The sequence below is a fragment of the Marmota flaviventris genome, chromosome 7, assembly GCF_047511675.1.
Source record: "Marmota flaviventris isolate mMarFla1 chromosome 7, mMarFla1.hap1, whole genome shotgun sequence".
NCBI classification, from domain to species: domain Eukaryota; kingdom Metazoa; phylum Chordata; class Mammalia; order Rodentia; family Sciuridae; genus Marmota; species Marmota flaviventris.
In genome coordinates, this window is record NC_092504.1 from 30,741,074 (window position 1) to 30,762,534 (window position 21,461).

General features: G+C 43.2%; 1 long non-coding RNA gene across 1 annotated transcript; it reads right to left on the bottom strand.

Annotated features, from left to right (window-relative positions):
• Positions 1-4,737: 4,737 nt before the first annotated feature.
• On the bottom strand, positions 4,738-11,607 carry LOC114094730 (uncharacterized). Its single transcript, XR_003583129.3, has 4 exons — positions 11,482-11,607; positions 9,592-9,761; positions 5,541-5,684; positions 4,738-4,872 (listed from the first exon to the last, which is right to left on the bottom strand). It is a non-coding gene; the product is annotated as an uncharacterized lncRNA (long non-coding RNA).
• Between the last annotated feature and the right edge of the window lie 9,854 nt (positions 11,608-21,461).

Here is a 21,461-nt window from a genome sequence, read left to right on the forward strand (position 1 = left end):
TCCCTTTAGCCCACAGCAAAGTTGAGCATCTGTTCTTACAAGGAAAATGTAGAAAACCCATGAGAAGCAAACAGAGGCCACATGAAATTCTAAAGTGTGACTCACTCCATCTGACTTTTCTTGAGCCTGTTGCTCATGACCACTGGGTCATCATTGATTCCAGAATCTCCTTATCCCAGACTCTGACCCCTGCAACCATCTCCATCTTCTGCAAGGGCAGGTGCAGGGCACCCATGGCTTATCATTTTCCTAGGTCAGCACATCCTTGTTATCGCCACTGGAAGTCAAGGCTGAAGTCCGATTTGGTTACACCTGGCTTACTGGCACCATTTACTGGTGTACACAGCAGATTTGATTTATGATAAGTACATCAAAAATGTCACTTTGTGGCTCACAGGTGGGGTGAGGGCTGCCTTTGTTTTGGAGACGGTAGAACTTTCGTCTGTGTTTCTCACATGGGGAGTAAACAAGTTCACAGTCAGACTCCAAAGAAACTACTAACAGAGCCAGTTGAAAATCCTTGCTCATAGGCATTTGGAGGAAACTAGGTCTTTTCCTTTTCTAAGAGAACCTCAAATTTGAGCTTTAGAAAGAAGCAAAATATTTCCAAGGAAATAAAAGCAATCCTTCCTTGCTGGCCACCCCACTCTCCCCATCCTCTCTTCCCCTTTTCTCCCCTCTTCCTTCCTCTTTTCGTTTTTCATCTTCAGTCGCCATCTGGGCTACCATAGGGAAGGAGGGAAGACCCAGGCTAAATCAGCGCTCTGTCCTCCCCAGTGAACTTGGGAAAATTCCCTCTTCAAAAGCTCTTGAAATCATGACCGCCTATCCAGACCCCTATTGTCACCTGGGCTCCCAGGGCTGATAAAGGCCCTGTTTCCAGAGATGGCGAGAGCCCAAGGGAGGAGATTGAAAACCCTGACAACCGCCAGGCTTGTTTCGGGTCATGAGTGCACCACTGGTTACCCCAATTGTTGAGTCAGCAGTCCCCAGACCACAGAAAGGTCAGGCTTATCTTCGCAAAGTGAAAGTGCTGAATTATACTGAAACTGTAGAGAAAAAAATAAACCAACCCTGCCTCAAGTCTCTAAGTATCCGCTCCGAAAGTCTTGTTTTTATCTGGAATTACAGTAAACTCGTTTCAGAATGGTTGAGGCCTGCGGTATTCTGAGTAATTGGCTCTTCCACTTAATTGCAAGTTACCACACTTCCTATGGTGTCCTTCCTGGGTTCCCTGGCCTTGACCACCCTGGGGGGTCTCCTATGGGCTCCACCCGCCTACAGGCCCTGACTTTCTTTGTTTCTGGGTAGGACCAGAGGTCCCTGGCCAGGGGTATGCCAAAGTGGGCTGGACTTCATTACCAGGATCAAAACATCCCCCAGTGCTGGGCGGGGGTGCACCCTGGTGTCCCCAGCCCCAGGAAGAGCTTTGCCTTGTTTGGGGGGAGGGGTAGTCAGGCCTGTCTGTGTTCAGATTCAAACTTGGCCTTGGCCTCTGATTAACTCCAGGACCTCTGGCAAATTATGAGCTTGCGCATGCAGTATGGATGCTAATTCCCCCTCACAAGACTGTTGGGAAGACTGGAGCTCGCATATGGAAAAGCGCGTGGCACACAGTAGGTACTCAATGAGTGCTGGCACCTTTCTTATGCCTTTATTCCTTACATCAAAATCTGATCAATAATCTGACCCAAGTCCCCACCTCCTGGCTCTCTCTAGGATAGTCTTTCCCTGCCCTGTGCCTGTCTCCTCCCTGGAGGGGGAGAATCTGCATTGCTCACCGGCTGCCCCTGCCTGCCCTGCTCTGGGCCACCGGGTAGCAATCAGGCCAACTCCCAATTGCTGGATTATGCTCACTAGTGCCAATCAGTGCCAGTGCTGGTGTCTGCTTGGCCTGAGTATGCATTGTCCTTTGACCATTATGCCTGGGGCCACCAGCCTCCTTCCCCAGCCTGGCCTCTGCAACCAGAGCAGCCCTGAACTCCCCAGGCCAGATGAGCCCAGCATGTCACCTTCCTCCCACCAACTCCCCACCCTGGGCTGTAGTTTCCTTCTCTTATGCTCAGACCTCCTCCCATCTCATCATAGGCCTGCTGTGGATATTTAATTTTCTCAAAACTAAAAAAAGACACTTCTGACTTAAGGATATGGAGCCAAACTCTGTGGTCATTTTAAAGGCACCTCAAGACCTCAGAGAAACTTAGATCTGGCTTCCTAAGTAGCAAGCCTTCTGGAAAATGGAGTATACACAACAGTTAGGTGAACGATTCGAATGGTACTGGTCCCAGGACACACCAGGACACTGGGTGACTTTAAGCAAGTCATTTAATTTCTCCTAGCCTCTCCTAGCCTTATCTGAGAAGAGGACAATTCTACATAACTCATGAGATTTCTATGAGGTCTAAAGGTTGTGCTCGTAAAAGGACTTGGTTAATTTTAAAATTTCCTACTATTAGCTTGACATTTCCATTTCCATAAAATCAGGGATGTGGGCTTATTAACTGTTTAGATCCTGAGTGGAGTAAAAAAGAGTAGCTAAAGTCATTCCACTCTAATCCTCTGTCTGTGATCTAGCTCCATTAGAGAGGAGTAGCTTCTTGAGCCAGGTACTGCACCTGGTTCATCCGTAGATCTTAGCCAGCACCAGTCTCTTGCTTGGCACTAGTGCAGACCCTCCACGAGTGTTTGCTGCACACATGATTTCCACTGTGCCCACTGCTGGCCACGCCTGATGATCACATCTCTATTTAGGTGCTTCTGGGCATCTCTGAGGGAGAAATCATGGCAGCCTACAGGAGCTACCCAGAGTGTTCCCCTCCCCACCTTCTTACTGTCAACCCCATTCAGATGGGTTGAAGACTGTCCAGCTAAGGCAGAGGAGATCAATAAAACCCCGGAAGCTCCCTGGTACCTCCCGTAACTACTCCTTACAATGACACTGTACTCTAGGCTGATGGGGGCTGAGGCCAAGCAGGAGGGCCAGCAGAGCAGTGGAGAGACCCTTTCTCTCACCAGCCTGAACCTCTACACCTTGACTCCTCCAAATTACTCACTGTGTTCCAGAAGGCCCAGTTAAGCACAGTACGTCTTTCCAAAAGAATGCTTGGTGAAAAGGAGGCCTTCACCCGTTCATTTGTTCAATCATTCATTCTATAGTTTGGCTGCCTGCTATGTCCCTGTGACTGGGCTAGATGTTGAAGAGGAAGAGTCTAGGACCTCAAAGAACTTTCAAACTCCAGAGCAACAAACAAGGAAATGGACAATGATAAAACAGTGTGATGAGACCAAGGACAGAAGAAATCACAGACTGTAAGAATGCATGGGAAGCTATAGAAAAATGGCAGAATGTGGCACACAGCTGGAGAGAGTTTGGGAGGGTGGAATTTAACTTCTCGAAGGTTGAGCAGACATGAGGCAGGGAACTCAAGAAAGGGTAGAGGGTAAAAGGTCAGGGGTGCTCTCATGAAAATAAAGGAAAACTCTAGAGTAGAGGAAAGGAGCCGGGGGGAGGGAGGGAGGTAGGGAAATGGGGAACAAAACTGACTGAATTATGTTGTATGCATGTGTGACTATGTGTCCCACTAATATCTGTAATTATAATGTGCCAACAAGAAGGGGTTTTGTTTGTTTGTTTGTTTTTTTGTTTTACAAAAAAAAAAAAATGACAGAGTGAGAGAGAATATACAGAAGGACAAAGGGAAAAACACAATAGCATTTTCAAGAAAGAAGGGAGGGTTGAGGAAATGCCAATGGAGATCTGGATAAGAGTTTCTCATTCCTGGGATCAGGAGAAGGGATGCTCTTTGGCAGAGATTTGGGGTACCGGAAAGACAAGCAGGAGAGGATGAGAAAACTTTCTATTCTTCACTTTACAGATGGGGAAGCTGAGGTCTGAAGAGGGGAAGTCACACAGCAAGTTATTGGTGAGGACACACCTGGATCAGGTCCCTCTTGACTCACAGGAGTTAGAAAAAGTCAGATTATCACATGGCAGAGAGAGTTCAGGCCCTGGTGAGCAGAATCCACCTTCCCACCAGAGCTGCCTTCTCCAGAGTGCCAAAGATGGTGAAGACAGTCATTGTCCCTGCTAGAGATAGTGAGGTGACTCAGAGAGACCCTTATAAAAACAAAGGACTCCCTTCTATAGGCTGAATGTTTGTGTTCCCCAAATTCACATGTCAAATTCCTAAACCCCAAAGGGACAGTATTAGGAGGTGAGGTCTCTGGGAGGTGAAGTCCTCAGGAATGGCATCCATGTCCTTGTAAAAGGCCCAAGGGCAGTCCATCATCCCTTCCACCATGTGCAGACATAGAGAGAAGGCACGGGCTTTGAGGAAGGGGCCTGGACATCAAATCTGTTAGTGCCTTGATCTTGAACTTCTCAGCGTCCATAACTGAGAAATAAATTTATGCCACCTGTAAGACTAAGAGACTTCCTGAATGCTTTCACAAAGCCTACCTCGTGGCCTTTTTCAGGCCTTACAAGTTCAAAGCCCAGGGACGTTCTCTCTTAAATATTACCCTCGAGCTGATTCATGGAATAGCCACGTCCGCTACATTTTAACTTTTCTAATATGGCTTTTACTATCCAAACAGATACACTTTCTTCCTTCCCCTCATAGAGGTAGAAATCAAGATATCACTATTTGCAGAATTTTTCCTGCTTCCTTTCCTTTCTAAGTTGTACCTGTCTTTTTAATTTAAATGAATCAAACACAAGACTAAATCATCCTGGACTCAGTTTTCTTTTTTTTAATTTATAATGATTGTGATTGAATCAAATATAATTTTTAATAAAGATCCATCTTGCAGGACAGACAGCACCGATCTTTCGGGGATTGTTTCTTTTTTTCTCATATGAACAAACAATATCTGAAAATAGCAAAACAGATCATAAAGTTTTCTACATAAAATAGTGCAATTTTTTCCCCCAGATTATTTTATTGTGTTCGAAATCAGGAGTTCAGAGGCCTTAATTTACTTGGCTCAACATTTTGTAAGGGGTAATATATGCATTAATTTTGTTCACTGACCATGTAGCGTCAGTTGTATAACATGTGAGGCCCAGAAAAAAAATGAAAGCATGGGGTCCCCTGTGCAGAATGAAATATTTTCTAGATGACAACAACATTAATCCACCTTCCTAAGCATGAGTCCCTGTGTGACAGCACAGGTCACCCGGCCCTGCATCTACCAAATTATGGGGCAGGACCTGGGAATGCGATCTGTGCTTATAGAAGAAAGGTGTGAAGGGAACAATCACTGTGAAGGTTGATGCAGACCTAAGATAAGTCCTGGGTTATCTAGGAGCTCCCTTATCTCAGAGGTCAGCACACACCTCCCTAAGGAAATGGTGTGGACACTGAAGACCAAAGAATGACCCGGCTTCAGCCAGCCAAGAGTAGGAGGAAAGGTGCTCTAGACCAGAGGGGCAGTATGTAGAAGAGACTGGAGAAGACTGGAGTGTGGTGGGTCAGAGGAATCACGGGGAGTGCAGTGTGGACATGTTGGGGAAGATGGAGAGGGAGATGAGGACCCACCTGGAAGGGAGGTTGGATTTTATCAGAAAGACAGTGAGAAGCTCTTAATGGGCTTCCTGGCCCACTCCCAGCTGCACGATAATCCAGGAAAGAAACCAACAGAGCTGTCAGTGGAAGAAAATCAAGTTACCCTTTCTGTGGTTCCTGGTGAAAAATACGGAAAAAACAGGAAGTTAGCCTGCAGAGTGGCTTTGGCAGCAAGTCCTGGTTTGACAAGTTCTTCAGCCTTCACTCTGGGCATGGACCTGACCACTTGGGAGCTGGTGGTTGGAAGAGTCGGGGAGGGAGATCCTTGCTCTTCTGCTGCCAGAGATTATCAGAGGGAAATGAGCTCCAGCACCCTTGGTTTGTCCCTCAACCACAGCACACATGTACTCAGTCCACAAGTGATCTGTGTGCCCTGTGAAAGCACCCAGGGCTACTCTGCACCCATTGTGCCACTTGGCAATCATGCATTTATGGGTGGCTTTCCCTATCCCACTATGAGCTACTTGAAAATCAGAAGTAGGTCTTACTCATTGCTGAATTCTTGTTCCTCCCAAGGTAAAGAATATGCTGTGGTTTGACTGTGTCCCCCCACCCCCAAGTTCATGCATTGTGTATGTTGATGGTATTTGGAGATGGAGCTTTGGGGCGGTAATAGGGTTAGATGAGGTCATGAGAAGGGGCCTCCATGATGGGACTAGTAGCTTCCTAAGAAGAGGAGACTTGAGCTTGCATGCTCTTTTGATCTTGTCACGTGATGCCCTCTGCCACATTTTGATGCTGAAAGAAGGCCCTCACCAGATGTGGCCTTGGACTCCCAGCCTTCAGAACTCTGAGAAATAAACTTCAGTTCTTTTAAAATTTCCCAATCCATGGGTATTCTATTGTAGCAGCAGAAAACTAAGATACTACAAATGTATTGCTAAATGTAATTAAATTATGTTAAATAAGGTTGTACCCATCTTATACATTCAGTCATTTTGGGAGGGTTTGATTTATATTAAACGTATATAATTTCTGTAAGAAAAAAAAAGTCTGAGTTCTATGCCATTGGCTTTGAAATATGTCTTTGAATTCCCAATATTTTCTAATTTGGAACCTACACAGAAATGATCAAGGCATATGTCCTTTTGATTGTAATGTCCTTTGCATGCAGGACAAGCTGTTTCCAACTTGCATCTCTCATGGGGCATGATATATAGTAAGTGGTTTGTTATGCAATGAATGTGTAGATCACACACATACGTACACACCAACTCCTGAGTATTTTTGATACTATTAAAGGACTTTCCAATTAGAGATTTAAGTAGTTTGTTGACATGTACGATAGAAGTATAAACAGAGATGCATACCACAGTACATATACTATATATCAAACGTATGTCAATGTGTGATTATGCATTAAAAATCATAAAGGTGGATGATGATGATGATGATATTGACTATTTATTGAGAGCATTTGTCCTTGCAATGATTAATAGAACACTCTATGAAGTAGGAAATGGCATAAAATGCTACCTATCTTCCAACTTTAAAAAGAAATGTGAAATGATTTAGATAAAATACTGTAACTGTATAATCAATTCAGAGAGGAAATGTTCCAGAATAAGTGATTTTCAAGAAGTATGATTTTATGACCTGACATCTGAAAAATAATTGAAAAATGGAAGAATCGCCCTCCTCCAGAGTATTATTAACCAGCCAACGGGAGGTGTTCAGTGAACCACTGGTAACTGGAGAGGAAACCAGAGAAAGAGGGGGCGGGGCTTCTGAGGAACTGACCGAGCTGGGATTTTCTGAGCTGGGTTGCAGTTTCACTTAGGTATGTTCAAAGGCATCTCTAGCAGTTAATAAAACGGATGCAATTTTCCTTCTAGCCCTTGAGTGTCTAGAACACAAATCCTCCTCTTGTCACTGACCAGCTTCTCCGTCCCCTGGAATCCCTTCTGCCTCTCCTCCTTCATCCCTGAGATCCACCAGAGGACCCCAGACTCTGCTGACCATCTGACAATTTGCCTCTGTCCCTACAATAACTTAAATCAAACGAATAATTTCTTTAAGGTGGAAGGGACCTTGGAGCTTATCCAACAAAAGAGACCGAGCGACTCAGTGGGACGTCCCCAAGATCATAGAGCTATTTTAGTCACGCGAGCAGAGCTAGTACCTTGCTCTCCAGTCTGACACCTCCTCCACCGCTTCCCTGTTCTAGCCCAGGAGCAGCAAGGCCAATCGGTTTCCTAAAGAGTTTTCCAAATCTTTATGTATTGGTTTTGGACTCTAGACTGCTCTGAAAAATAACTTGAAAATCCACTCAGTGTCTCAATTTTCCTTCTGGAAGTTAATTTTAATGCTTCCTGGTCTTGACTAATCCTTATCCACCAGTGTACATAACCTCTGTGTGGGTAGAATCTACATGCTTGCTGCTTCTTGGGCTATTTTCTATTTTAATTGAACAGTCACCTGTTTTCCCAGCTTCCCAGAGCAGTGCTGTCCAGTAGAATTTTCTGTGCTAATAAAAATGCTCAATACCTGCACTGTGACAAGAGCCACCAGCCACATGTGCCTCTGGAGCACTAGAAGTGAGGCTGGTTTAATGTGCAGAATGGAACTTTTTATCTTATTTTAATTCATTAAAAACAAATTTAAATAGCCACTTGCAGCTAGCGACTACTGTGTTCGGCCAACACATTGATGGAGTCTTCATTGCCTTCCTGCCCGTGGATGGATAGATGATACTGACATCTCCATTTGTTTTATTGTTTCTTTGTCTTTGGACATTCAACTTGCTCTTAGACTTTGCTATTATAGCAAATACTGTTTTATGTAAAGACATATTCACTGTCATAAAAATTGTTGCTTGTGTGGTGTTTTTTTTTTTATTTTGATCTATTTACTTCTTGCAAATGAAATTACTACTTGGTAGAGTTGTGAGATATTCCTCAAAATCTTCAAGGAAATCCCCACCCATTATCCTCCCATGAAAAACCCTTAGGAGCAAGAATTCTAGAAACTTCCACTGCTAAGTCCTCTGCTGGGCCACTCTACCCTTTTCCTCTTTCTCTGCTCTGTCACCCTCCCCAACTCATGCCTTAGGGCTCGTTACCCCACTCCAGCCTTTATCATTTTATTGTCCTAAGAAACAAAGATGGAAGTCATTTTGGTTTAAAGGATTTCCTACTAATCCACACAAAGTATAAAGTTCAGGAATGTTTTGAAAGTTAAGCATTTGGGCACATTGCACAGCTCTGGTCCTAATTCCCCACTCCTGGTTGGGGCATTCGAGGGGCTGCCTATACTGTGCTTGGAGCAGGGGGTGCTGGTGGCCTTTGATCCCCTGAGCAAACTTGGCTCACTATGGAGCTTGGTTTTCCAACCTCCCAGCCTCATGTATCACAATCATCTCCACAGAGGACCCTCAAAAGATGTTGCAGAGGGAACATAAACCCCACCCCACCAATTAGAAAAGACAAACAGATCACTCCCCAGGCCTCTGTGACAGGGAATGCTGCAAGAGATGAGCAATCCCACCCAGATACTCAGATAGGACAATGTCAAAAATGGAGACAGCTCTAGGGGCTGGGGTTGTGGCTCGGTGGAAGAGCACTTGCCTAGCATGTGTGAAACATTGAGTTCGATTCTCAGCACCACATAAACAAAATAGAGTTATTGTGTCCAGCTACAACTAAAAAAAAAAAAATTAATGGAGATAGCTCTAAAGGAAAGAATGTGGAAGTCTAAAATCAAGCAATGCTTTACCAGAAAAGGAAGAATGGGGACAATAAGGAAATTAATTGATCACTAGATCATAGGAGGTCATTAAGCTATAAAGATTTTTTAAAACTGGAGTAAGCACAGTTATGATTAAAGAGTACATTCTTGCAAAAAGCAAGAACCAAATAGCTTGCTACAGCTATTGGTTCATGGATGCAATAATTAGAGCTGAGCAAAGGTCAGGATTATTTCAGGATTATTGTCCCCGTAGGGAACAATCATGTGGGCAGTCAGACTGAGTTAGCCCATGGAAGAGAGCAGAGCATATAGAATGAGAACCCTGATCAAGCCAAACCTGAAATCTGTGTATCTCTGGAATTTTAATATATCATGAACTTCTGCTCTGTGGCTGAGGTTCAGAGTCCTGTGGCATTCCCACTGTGAGGCTCCTGGATGGTGAGCTATTCCTGAGACATCTAATCTTGCAGAGATGAATGTTTGGCAGAAAATTTCCTCTTTCAGAACCTGTGGAAATTAAGCATTAATTGTTATGTATAATAACAATATAGCGGGAACAGGAAGGGAGGGTCCTGGAAAACTCAGTTGTCATCTACCCCTTGATCAAGTCATTTGAACTTTGTTGGCCGTCAGCTTCCTTATTTATGAAATGAGGATGTTAGCAAAGATAAGTGGTTTTTAAACTTCATTTTTGACAAATAAGTGTTTCTAAACTTAGTTCAACAACATGAAACATCCCCATCTTTTTCTCCTGGATTCATTTGTTCTGAGAGTAACAAGCTCAGAAGAGGACTAGTAAAAGTGGAGATGTCCTGGTTGAGGGGTGTGTGTGTGTGTGTGTGTGGCTAGAATGAGAACCCTGATCAAGCCAAACCTGAAATCTGTATATCTCTTCACACACAGCCTCCCTATATCTTCCCAAGGTAGCCCCAGAAGAACTCCAAAGAAGTCTGAGGCATCTGAAAACAGGCTGAGATTCTGGGCTAGAAGTTCCCTTCAAACATGGGTGGTAGGAAGAGTTCAAACTGGGTGTAAGGTCCTTCTTTCAAATTGTTCTCAGTCATCCAGGGTGAGGGAGTGGGCATCTCCCACTCCCCTGGAACTTTTAAGCTATATTATTCAATACATGTCTAAAAAAAAAAATAGTTAAAGCATATTTAACTGCAAAAGCACTAATCTGCCTTAGTCATCAGAAAATGTAGAATCAAACACCTCTCTCAAAAAGAACATTTTAAAAATTAAGTACAGCTCTGGATCAAACCCCAATCCAATATTCCTATGTTCTGATACATAGCAAGAGTCACACCATTTGGGAACCGATGCCGACCACCCCCCATGCCATGGGGAGCCCAGCACTGTCCAGATGCTTCACTCCTCAGCAGGAGGCCCGAGTCATCCCCCATCAGTTGTCTTCCTGCAAGGCGGCTATGTTCCTCCAAGTCCCCTCTTCGCACATTTCAGGCATGAAGGTGAAAGAAGAGTGAAGAGTCCCCCCTCAGTGCTCTCCTCTAGAAAGGATCCACTTTCCAGATTGAGAACAGCACCCTCCCCAGAACTTCTGGCTGCATTCCAGTCTCCCAAGTCAAAAATAGCATATGGCCACCTCTCAGTGAAAGGCAGCCAGGGAGAGGGGTGGCCCCAGGATATTCAGCCATAGAAATGGCCCCAGAGTGGATAAAATGAAGGCCAAGGAGAGCGATTTTACCCTAGGAGAGTCTTTGCCTCCATCAGAGGAGCCAGAGGCTAGTGAAGGAAAGAAGCAGAGGGACGGGAAACCCAGTCTCTTTGCAGATCATGGGGAGTTCACACCTCTGTTCTTGAGCCAGTCTTTGTTGGTGGCAGGTGACTGATGGGTGAGGAATGGGCTGATCCCATGTCACCTTCCATGGGGAGGCACTTCTCCTCGGTATAACCTCAGACTCCCCCTAGGAAGGTCAGGCAAATCTCTCATCCCCTTCTTCCCCCATTCTCATCTGCTCCACCCATAGGTTTTAGCAGGTAGCGCCATACTGACCCTCTGCTATGCCCTAATTCATATGCTGAACTTCAGTGTGAAGATGTTAAGAGGCTTTGTGAGGTGATTTGGTCATGAGGGTGCAGCTCCCATAATTGGATTTGTGCCCTTATAAGAGTCCCCAAAGACCTCTCTCACCCTCTTTCCACCTTGTGAGGACACATTAAGAACTCTGCTGTCTGCAACTCAGAAGAGCCCGCACTGGAAACTCACCCTGTTGTCCCCCTGATCTTGAACTTCTAACTTCCCTGGGAGACTTTGTGATAGCAGACTGGACTAAGACACCAGCCTATGGTCATCAGTGCTGCCCGAGACTAGGAAGGCGAGCTCGGGAGTCCAGTATCAGGAAGCCCACACAGGCCCACACCCATGCCACACCCTTACCCAGCAACAAGGAGGAGCTCTTCCTCATCTGCCTACTCCTTTATCTTATGCATGAACTGGTTCTGGACTCAGGCAGTGAACAGAGGTGTTATTTGCTGGAACTCTCCTCTGCATAGCCAACCAGTGCCCAGACTACGGTAGAGCTTAGTAAATACTTTGTCAAATTTGAAAATGCCTAACCATTCTTCCAGGACTTCTGTGATCATGTAAATTTATATTCCCAAGAGATGAGAAGCAAAGCAGATGGCAGGCATGTAGAACCTTTAACAAGCAAACAAGAATACAGAATTATACAAGTATCAGTTCCTAATGAGATGACCAGTACCTGGAGTTTTTTTGTTTTTGTTTTTTTTATTGAGTGAATAGCTGTCCACAATTATACACTCCAATTTAAACATTTGGCCCAGCATAAAGGAGAGAAGTCAGCAGCTTTTCTCTGGTAGCTACTAGTCAAAATGGTTAAGCAGGCAAAAATAATTACCAAGAGATCATAAAAGTAGGTCTGTCAGAATATTCCTCAATAGCAGAACCCCCTTCTCATGTTAGCAGGACTGACTCATGCGTAGCAGACAGTGATAATGTCAAGCTTTTGTTTTATGTTATGTCAGATCTAGGGCATCAATTTAGCTCATGAAAATGCCTAAGTGTACACTAATGAGCACCATTTTAATAAGATACTTCTGAGTTGATTTTGGAAAACAATTATAAGAATATTATTGGATGCAGAAATATAAAATTCTGATACTCACACAAAGTATAGAAAAGTAGCTAAAAGTTGTCACAGCCCCATACTTTGACAGAAACTGCTATTAGTCCACCCCCCTCATATTTATTTTCTACTCTTCCTGAAGTTTTAGCTGAGCACACAGTTGCCCAGAATCAAGACTACATTCTGCCTTGAAGCTAGATGTGACCTGTGACTAAACCAAAGGCATGAAGTAGAACTGATGTGTGGAATTGTTTTGTAGAATGCAAATGTGATGACTGGTGCTCCAACAGCTAGGTTGAGCCACAAGGTGGCTTTGGGATAGAAGGCACAAATTGGCAGAGCAACAGGATGCCAGCACCCTGAGTCCCTAACATCATCAAATGCTATACCAGCTGCAGGCTGGTTCTCTACAGACACTTCAAACACAAGGGAAATAGATGAACGAATCCAACATCAGATTGAGTTTTTCTGTTATATATGTAACAGGATCCGATGCAAGTTACAGAATTTCAGAGATCGGCCCAGAAACATAAGGGTAAGCTTCCCAAGAACTGAGTGTCCTGATTCTCCAGCTCTTTCCTCACCAACTTCCTTCTCCCAACTTAATCTCTCCACATCTTAGGTACTTTATTTAAAAAAAAAAAAATACAGAAAATAAAACACATACTCTTATGCTGGAATTAAACATAATAATGCAACTGAAGCACTCAATACAAGGTCTGTCCAGGTAAAGGTTATGTAATGTAAGACTCTTAGAGTTGATACTAGTGGCGATGTGTACCTGTGACTACTGTCATCGGCCAAAGGGAGTGCACTTTCATCCCTATCAGGCACATTTCATGAAAACTTCTCTGTTAGATCATCATTTTTTAAAGCATTAGTGACTTCTGCATTTGTCCTAAAGCATCTTAAATGGAATCTATGGGTCAGTTAAAATATTGACGAAACAGCTACTATGTCCGCAACAATAACAGCATCGACATTCTTTTTCTAATATTTAATGGATGTTAAGGAGCTTTGGACATCGCTAGAGGTTTAAGTACTTGTCTATCCTGACTAGTGGCTAAGGCCCATGCACTTTTTGCTATAAATTCTTTGAGCAATTCCACCCGAATCACCTGGGTAGGGCCTCCACTGGCCTGGTTATGGGGAAATGATGGAACTTAAAAAACATAAAAGGTTAAATGAAAGCCCATGTAGACTGTTACCATAGGTTTTCAGATTGATAAGGGCAGAAAATTAAGGTGGTAGATGAAAGGAAGCATTGCTCCAGGGAGGAGAAGACCTGTCACTGCCAAGCTAAATGCCACAGTGTGGGTTTTGCGATCTCCTGGGCATTCTCTGCACACGACAGAGAGACAACCCCAGATTAGGAGCATTGGTGAGGCTCAGAACCAACTGTAAACATTAGCTGGACCAAGCAAGAGAAACAAAGACACCAGTTCAGGAGCCAAATTTGCAAGTACAGGTAGAATATTTAATTTAAAATACATGAAAAAGAAAGCTCAGTAATGTACCATTATTCCTATTTATAGTCTACTTCAATAATAATAAATTAAATAGCAATGCTCTAAAGGTATTCACAATGAAGAAATTCCAAATAAAATTGGGTCAATCACCAAGTTCAGTTCCAGTTCTTGGACAAATATTTCTCACTTTTCAGGCATGAAGTCCAAGGTGGGAAAATATACAATCACATCAAGCATAGCAGTTGTCCGGACTTTTACGAGAAGAGATGAATTTTAAGGCAGTTGTAGTGGCTTGTCCTGACTCCGTGGGAAAGAATGCTGTAATCAACTAGTGATGTCTTTATCCAGCAGAAGGATGATGGCTCTGTGTGCTGACTGTACTTTGTTGTCACAGCCCCACACTATACAGAAGGTCCTACCAGCTCACATGCCCCAGGTATCACAGCTGAGCATCTGCCTCCCTCTCCTCGGCCTCGTCACTCCTGTCTCTCTAGAATGGAGAGAATAATCATCATTTGCAGGTGATACAAACCCAAGTCACACTAGTTGAAGCAGAAAAAGGAGAAACTATTGGCTCCCTTGACTGTGAGGTCCAGGGGTGGTATGATGTCCAGCACAGTAAGATTCGGAAGTTCATCATGCTTTCAGGAATCTGTTCTTCTCTCTTCCTTTCTTCACCTCTTAGACACACTTGGTATAAAGAAGGCAAGATGACCACCAGCAACACTAGCCTCATGTACTCCCACCTCAGTAATCAGAATAGAAGGTACAGATCTTTTTCTGATAGCCCCAGTGGGGACCAGGGGAGAAGCCCAGGCAGAATTTTCAATGCCCCTGATTCAGTTACCTGGATGTATTAAAACTGATCTGGTTGCCTACTTTTGGCTACAGTGTCCACCCAGGTGATGGGAAGGGGGAAGCCAGAATCAGCCCCATCCGACTGCCGTTGCACATGGAATGCATTCTCCACAGGACAGAGGGGTCTGGTTCCAGAAGGGACTGGGAACCAGTCTACCCACATCCCAATCAGTTCTACTGAATGTTCTCATTAGCATCCAACATGGTGTCCCAACTCCCTAAGCAAGTATCTCAGACCCTCTGCACCCTTAACTCTCCCTGCTTCTCCCTGCCTGCCCTGGCTGCTCATCTCCGAGAGAACACAGACGCCTCTTGTCAGACTTCGCTCTCAGAAGGCCATCTTTGTACCACCTCCCAAGCCACAGGTAAGTCCCACCTGCTGCTCTGCCTTCCTCCCAGGGACCTCATTTGAATTTTAAGGTAGAGGAAGACCCACCCTCCATGCCAGAGGAAGGGAGAAAACATCAAGGAGCCACAAAAACTTGGACTTGGGAGCCAGATGCCCTTGGGTTCAAATCCTAGTCCTTCCGCGTTTTACTTCTATGACCTGGACAAATTATTTAACATCTGTGATCATGAATTTCCTCATCCATAAAGTAGGCTGAACTAGCCTACCAGTCAGGCATGGTAGCTGGGCACAGTGGCTCACACCTGTAATCCCAGCAACTTGGGAGGCTGAGGCAGGAGGGTCACCTGTTCAAGGCCATCCTGGGCAATATAGAGAGACCTGTTTCAAAATATAATAAAAAGGGCTAAAGATCTAACTCAGTGGTTGAGAGTCCCTGGATCTAGTCCCCAGTACCAAAAAAGGAAAAAAAAAAATTAACTAACTAATGTAGGGATACAGTACTCCAAGTGTCAGCTCAGCCTTCTGGTTTTATCTCTCCTTTTAATATTAAAAGAAAAAAAAATATACAAGGTTCTCATTTGTTTAAAAAAATTCATTTATACATGATTTTTTCCCTCTTTCTCTAGACTCTTTATGCTGTTTGAACTTCTTTTTTTTAAAATCTTTTTTAGTACTGGGGATTGAACCCAGGGGTGCTCTACCACTGAGCTCTTTTATTCTTTATTTTGAGACAGTACTTCACCAACCTGCCCAGGCTGGCCTCGAGCTTGTGATCCTCCTGCCTCAGCCTCCCAAGTTGCTGGGATTACGGTTGAGCACCACCACACCCAGCTCTGTTTGAACTCTTTACTGTATGTGTTACCTTTAAAAGAAAAAGAAACAAAGGTCAATGTTATTCTCTAGCTGGTGCCCACCCTTCATCCCGTGCACTGCAGCTTAAGGTACAACAGAAGTCCTTATCTTCACGGACCTTCAAGAACATGTTCTGGTCAACACCTGTGCAGATTTCCCACTTCTGCGGAGTCCTCAGGCACTTCCTGCTCCTCTCTTAACCCTGGTCACCTGAAACATGTCCTGCCACCTCCTTCTTCTTTAATTCCCCTTCCTTGTGCTTCCTCTGAGTTGCATGTTGCAGAATCCACAGAGGTAATACCTGGGGTATCTTCATCTACTTTCTGCTGCTATAACAAATACCATAGACTGGGTGGTTTATAAAGCACAGAAGTTTATTTGGCCCATGGTTCTGGAGACTGGAAAGTATAAGAGCAAAGCACTGGCACTGGGGAAGGGCCTTGGTGCCATGGTGCAATGAGTCACGTGGTGAGAGACCAAGAGCAAGAGAGCAAGGTGTGGGAGAGGAGAGAGCGCTAGGGACTAGAGTAAGCAGGAGGGAGGGGAAGGAGGCTGGACCTTGCCCACTGCCTTGGCACCTAACTCACTCCTGTGATACTGGCATTCATGTACACATGAGCAGGTGACGTGCGACAGTCACCTTAAAGGCCCTGCCTCTCAATACTGTTGCATTGGGCATTGTTTCCAATCATGAACCTGGGGGAGGGGCCCATTCAAGTCACAGCATGGTTATGGGCACACACAATGTAGCAAAGGGTTTAAAATTAATGTGAGACGCACTTGATCCCAAGAATCCCAAGAACCCGCCAGTGGCTCCCACCTCACTGACCATCCCACTGCCCCTCTGCTGACCCGGCTCTGAGCTCCCTCTGGGTTCTCAGGGTTCCCACTCCCATCTCAGTCTCCCACGTGGCCACTTTTGATCTCTCTGAACCTTCTTCTCACCCACTTCTCCGGGAGAACGGGGAAGAGCTGGCCCCCAGGTGCGGTTGGTTCATTCCTGTCCCTCTGCCTGGGAATAACTGAGGCAGAGCCTGGGAAAAAAGGGCCGAGGAGTAAATTATAAGACAAGGCACCCACACTCAGAAGAAGGGGACAAGCCCAATTTCTCACACCCCTGTAAGGGCTTTGCACATTTTTTTTTTTTTTGCATTCATAGAATATGAGGAAACTTCTTATTTAAAACCCGCAAAATTGCCATTTGAAGAACATCTTCAAAGACAATCCAAGAAGTTTCCTGGAATCAGATCCCTTGGGGAGAAAGTCCAGTGAATTTTATGGTGGCCGTTGTGTGACAAGGTTGAATTATGAGCAGCCTATAATAGAGCAGAGTTTTATTTATTCATTTTTTTAAACAAAACTAAGCTTCAAGTTACTAAAAAAAATAAAATAAAATATGAACCAAATGGTAAGGAGGCTAACTAAAAGCGATGGAGAAGCAGAGGTACCATGTGCCACCCACATCAAATGGGCCACATCAGGCCCCCAGCCAGCTGGTCACTAGGATCCTCAGGGGAGGGTTTAAAGGAGCAGATTCCTGGTCCCTGTACCTGACTGCTGGTCTTCAACTTTTTAGCTTGTGCATTCCCTAAACAGGTGGGTGCATTAGACTAAGTCACCCCTCACACTTGTTTAATTTGGCTTCTAAATTTAGTCATCATTAGTTAAATTGTTGCAAACAATTTCTGGCAAATTATAATATTGGCCCTTTAAAGTGAAATTATTTCAGACATTCCATTAAATTTTGCTAGTGTTTACAAATGCCATATCAAGCTGTTACGCACCACCCTTCATTGGCAAAAACACAAAAGGTCTCTCCTTTAAACATGACAGATTTTACACTGGTCTTGTTTCTCCTTGGACTTGTATATCCGTTCCATCTCCCTGAAGAAATTTTATCTAAATATAATACATATATTTGTGCTCATAAGCCTTTTATTGATTATCCTACAGTCTGACTTTGTCTCAAAAAAAGTATATTTGAATTTTTTAACTTTCCTATAATAGATAAAAATCTGTATAAAGTAAATTCTTCTAGATTGAAATATTATTATGAGTGCAAAATTTATCTAAAATACAGTACAAAACTGAAAAGGCAAACATAAAAATTCTACTAGAAATAACTAAAGGAAAATGATAGAGCACTTTTAAAAATTTCATGTTATGGCTGGGGTTGTGGCTCAGTGGCAGAGCACCTGCCTCACATGTGTGAGACACTGGGTTCGATCCTCAGCACTACATTAAAAAAAAAAGTACTGTGTCCATCTAAAACTAAAAAAAAAAAAAAAAAAAAAAAATTCATGTAAGTATTTATGGACATTAGTGACTGCATAGTTGATTTGATTGAAATAGTGATCTATTTAAATAAATATTAAAATATACACTTTTTTAAAACAAATAATTGTGTACATTTAAAAAAAAACTGGCAATGGGTTTCTAGATAATAGAAGGTAATAGAGCAAATCTTTTTATTCGGAGAAAAAAGAATTTCTCATCCAAAATCAACACTCAGGGGCTCTGATGTGGATATGGTTTCTCCCACAAAGGTTCCTGTGCTAGAAACTTGGTTGGGGTGGTGGAACCTTCTGGGGGTGGAGCCTCGTGGAAGGTGATCAGGTCATGGGGGCCCCGCCCCTGTGCATGGATGAATGCTGCCTTACAGGAGTGGGTCAGGTCTGGCAGGAGAGGATTAGTTTCAGTGAAAGAGTTGTTGTAAAAAGAGTGAATCTGACACCTCCCTGATCTCTTGCTTCCCTGCTCACACATGTTCATGTACCTTGTACACGTGGCTGATTGCTTTTCTACATCTCTGCGAGGGAGCCCTCAAAAGACATGCTGTTTGGATCCTCCAGACACCAGAATCATAAGCCAAATAAACCTCCTTTCTTTAAAAATTACCTAGTCTTGGGGCTGGGGATGTAGCTCAGTTGGTAAAGTGCTTGCCTTGTATGCACAAAGCCCTGGGTTCAATCCCTAGCACCACAGGGAAAAAAAAATTTTACCCAGTCTCAGGTATTTTGTTACAACAACACAAAACAGACACATCCAGCATTCAAGAGGAAAGAAAATACTTTCTTGAGCATGAAAGAATTTGAAAAGTTTATCATCCTCAGCTCCTTTTGAAAAAAAATTACTTGAAAACACATTTCAACAACATGAAAAGAAAAGGAAGGTGAGAAAAAGAAAAATCTTGAGTAGAAAGATGAGTAAAGTTTAAATAATTATGATACACTGTGTGTAGACTAATAATCCGATCTGAATCCAATGATTTCCATGTGGCAGGAGAGGGAAGCAGTGGGAAGTGAAAACTTTCTAAGTCTTTTGTCATCTTATTGGGGAAGATTCAGCTATGCTTTAATTCTAGACATTGAGAGAATTCTATGTCTTAAAAAAAAAACACTACAGTTTCTAACAGTTGAGATTAGAGGAATAGAAATATCCTATATCATTTCTAAAGCATGAATAGAAGAAACAGAAAAATCAGCCCAACAGTAATTACATGTCTACTTACGTAAATGCAAATTCATAAGGATTTTTTTTTTTTGAAAGCTGATATGATATGTACTCAGTATTTTGCCTTTGAAAGGAACAGGGCACTGTGTGGTTAAAAGGAGTTCAATTTTTTACTCTTTTATGTACTTCTGATTTGTTTGATTTATTAAATAACTGTGTATTCACTTATTACATATGTACTTTTTTTAGCACTATAGGATTTTTATAATCCAATAAAAATTCTAATTGGAATTCTTTAGTTTTCTTTTTCTCCTCTCCCTGCCCCTTGTTATTTAGTAAAAGTATTTTGAAGTTCATTTGGAAAAATAATAGAATGTGTGAGAATGAGATCATGTTTTTCAAATCCATAAAGGTGAACACAATTCTAATAATGTCACAGACGTGAGATGAAGTGGATACTTTCACGTTACTGGGGGTAGAGAAGAAAACTACAAATGAAAGGGAAATTCTTTGCAAATAAATTTGGCAGTATATACCAATAGTCATTTTACAGATCATGTTCTTTCACTATAATTTCCCACTCCAGAACTCATCCTAGGGAAATAAAATTAAATTGACACAAAATATTGAAACAAAGATATTTATCCTAGTAAATATGGTCAAGATCAAAAGATTGGAAATCCACTGCAGGTTTAACTCAGTAATAGAGCACTTACCTAGCATAAGTGAAGACCTGGGTTTGATCTCCAACCCTGCAAGTGAATGAAGAAGAGTGAGTCAATAGGTTAGAAATGCTCTAAGTGTAAATGTTCAGAAATTATCAATTACGGTGTATATATAAGATATGCTATGCAATCATGGGCCATTATTATTGCAAGTACTTTTAATAAATGGAAAACATGTATGTTCTGCTATAGATTTTTTAAAACCCACAAGATGCAAAATTGAATATATATTTTTGGATCATATGAGCTTGAAAAAGTTTGGGGGTATGGAATCAAAATAACTGATTGAGCACAACCAAGATCTCTAACAACGAAAGAAAAAAAAGTATTCTTTCAATAAGCCTGAATCCAATTATACTATATGGCACATGCTATCATCAGATCAGAGAATTTCAGTGATACTTGCAACAGAGAAAGCAGAGAGGGCCACGTTGACAAAGGAAATTGCATCCTAAAACAGACTCAGGAGAGACATTGTACAAAGACAGAAGCCTCTCTGGCCTGCAGGAAGGAGCAGGGGGGGACAGCCACAAGGAGATTACAATCAATCACCCAATCCTGGTGGCCAAACTGGTAGATTCCTCCCTTTGCTTATCTGTGCCAAGAAGAAGGCCTACGGGGTTGCCGCCTCAGGCCAGAACAGGGAGCTTAGGGCGAGGGTGTAAGAGGCAGTATGGCCCCTCAGGCGGACAGCAACGCCCAGAGGGAAACCGGAGTCCCTGAGCTTCTAGGTACATCCAGAGGGAAACCGGAGTCCCTGAGCTTCTAGGTACATCCACTAGTATTTGCTCCTTAGCTGCAGGACCCTCCCTCACCCACAACTGCTGATGGTAAAAAGAAACTTGTCCACAAACAGGCCCAACCAGCCTCCCTGCCCGCTTGCTGTCCCTCCCTCCCCTCCTTCCCTCCCTTCCTCCCCTCCCTCCCTCCCTCCCTTTCTCTCTCTCTCTCTCTCTCTCTCTCTCTCTCTCTCTCTCTCTCTCTCTTTCTATAGAGATAGATAAAAATTTCAAACACATACAAATTCAAAAGACTATTAGAAAACAACCCATATTCCTTAACCTGTTCTACAGCTATTGGTGTTTTGCTAGTCCTTTTTTTATATAAGCTGCCATCACCCATCTTTAATTTTCTTCTGTAATATTATATTTATTTTTTGATATTTTTCAGGCTCAGTCTGGCTCCCTAACACTTAGAGCATTTTTTGAAAACATGACCACACACATATCCCCAAATATTAACAACTTATTACTATCTTCTAGGCCCACTGTGGCAGCTTGCTTTTCCTAAAGATGGTAGATGTAGCATCTCCCAAGTCCTGCACGGTTGAGCTTGCCACTCCCCCATCAAGAGTAAAGTCCAATTTGTCTCCTTTTGACCCTCCGTGGGGCTTA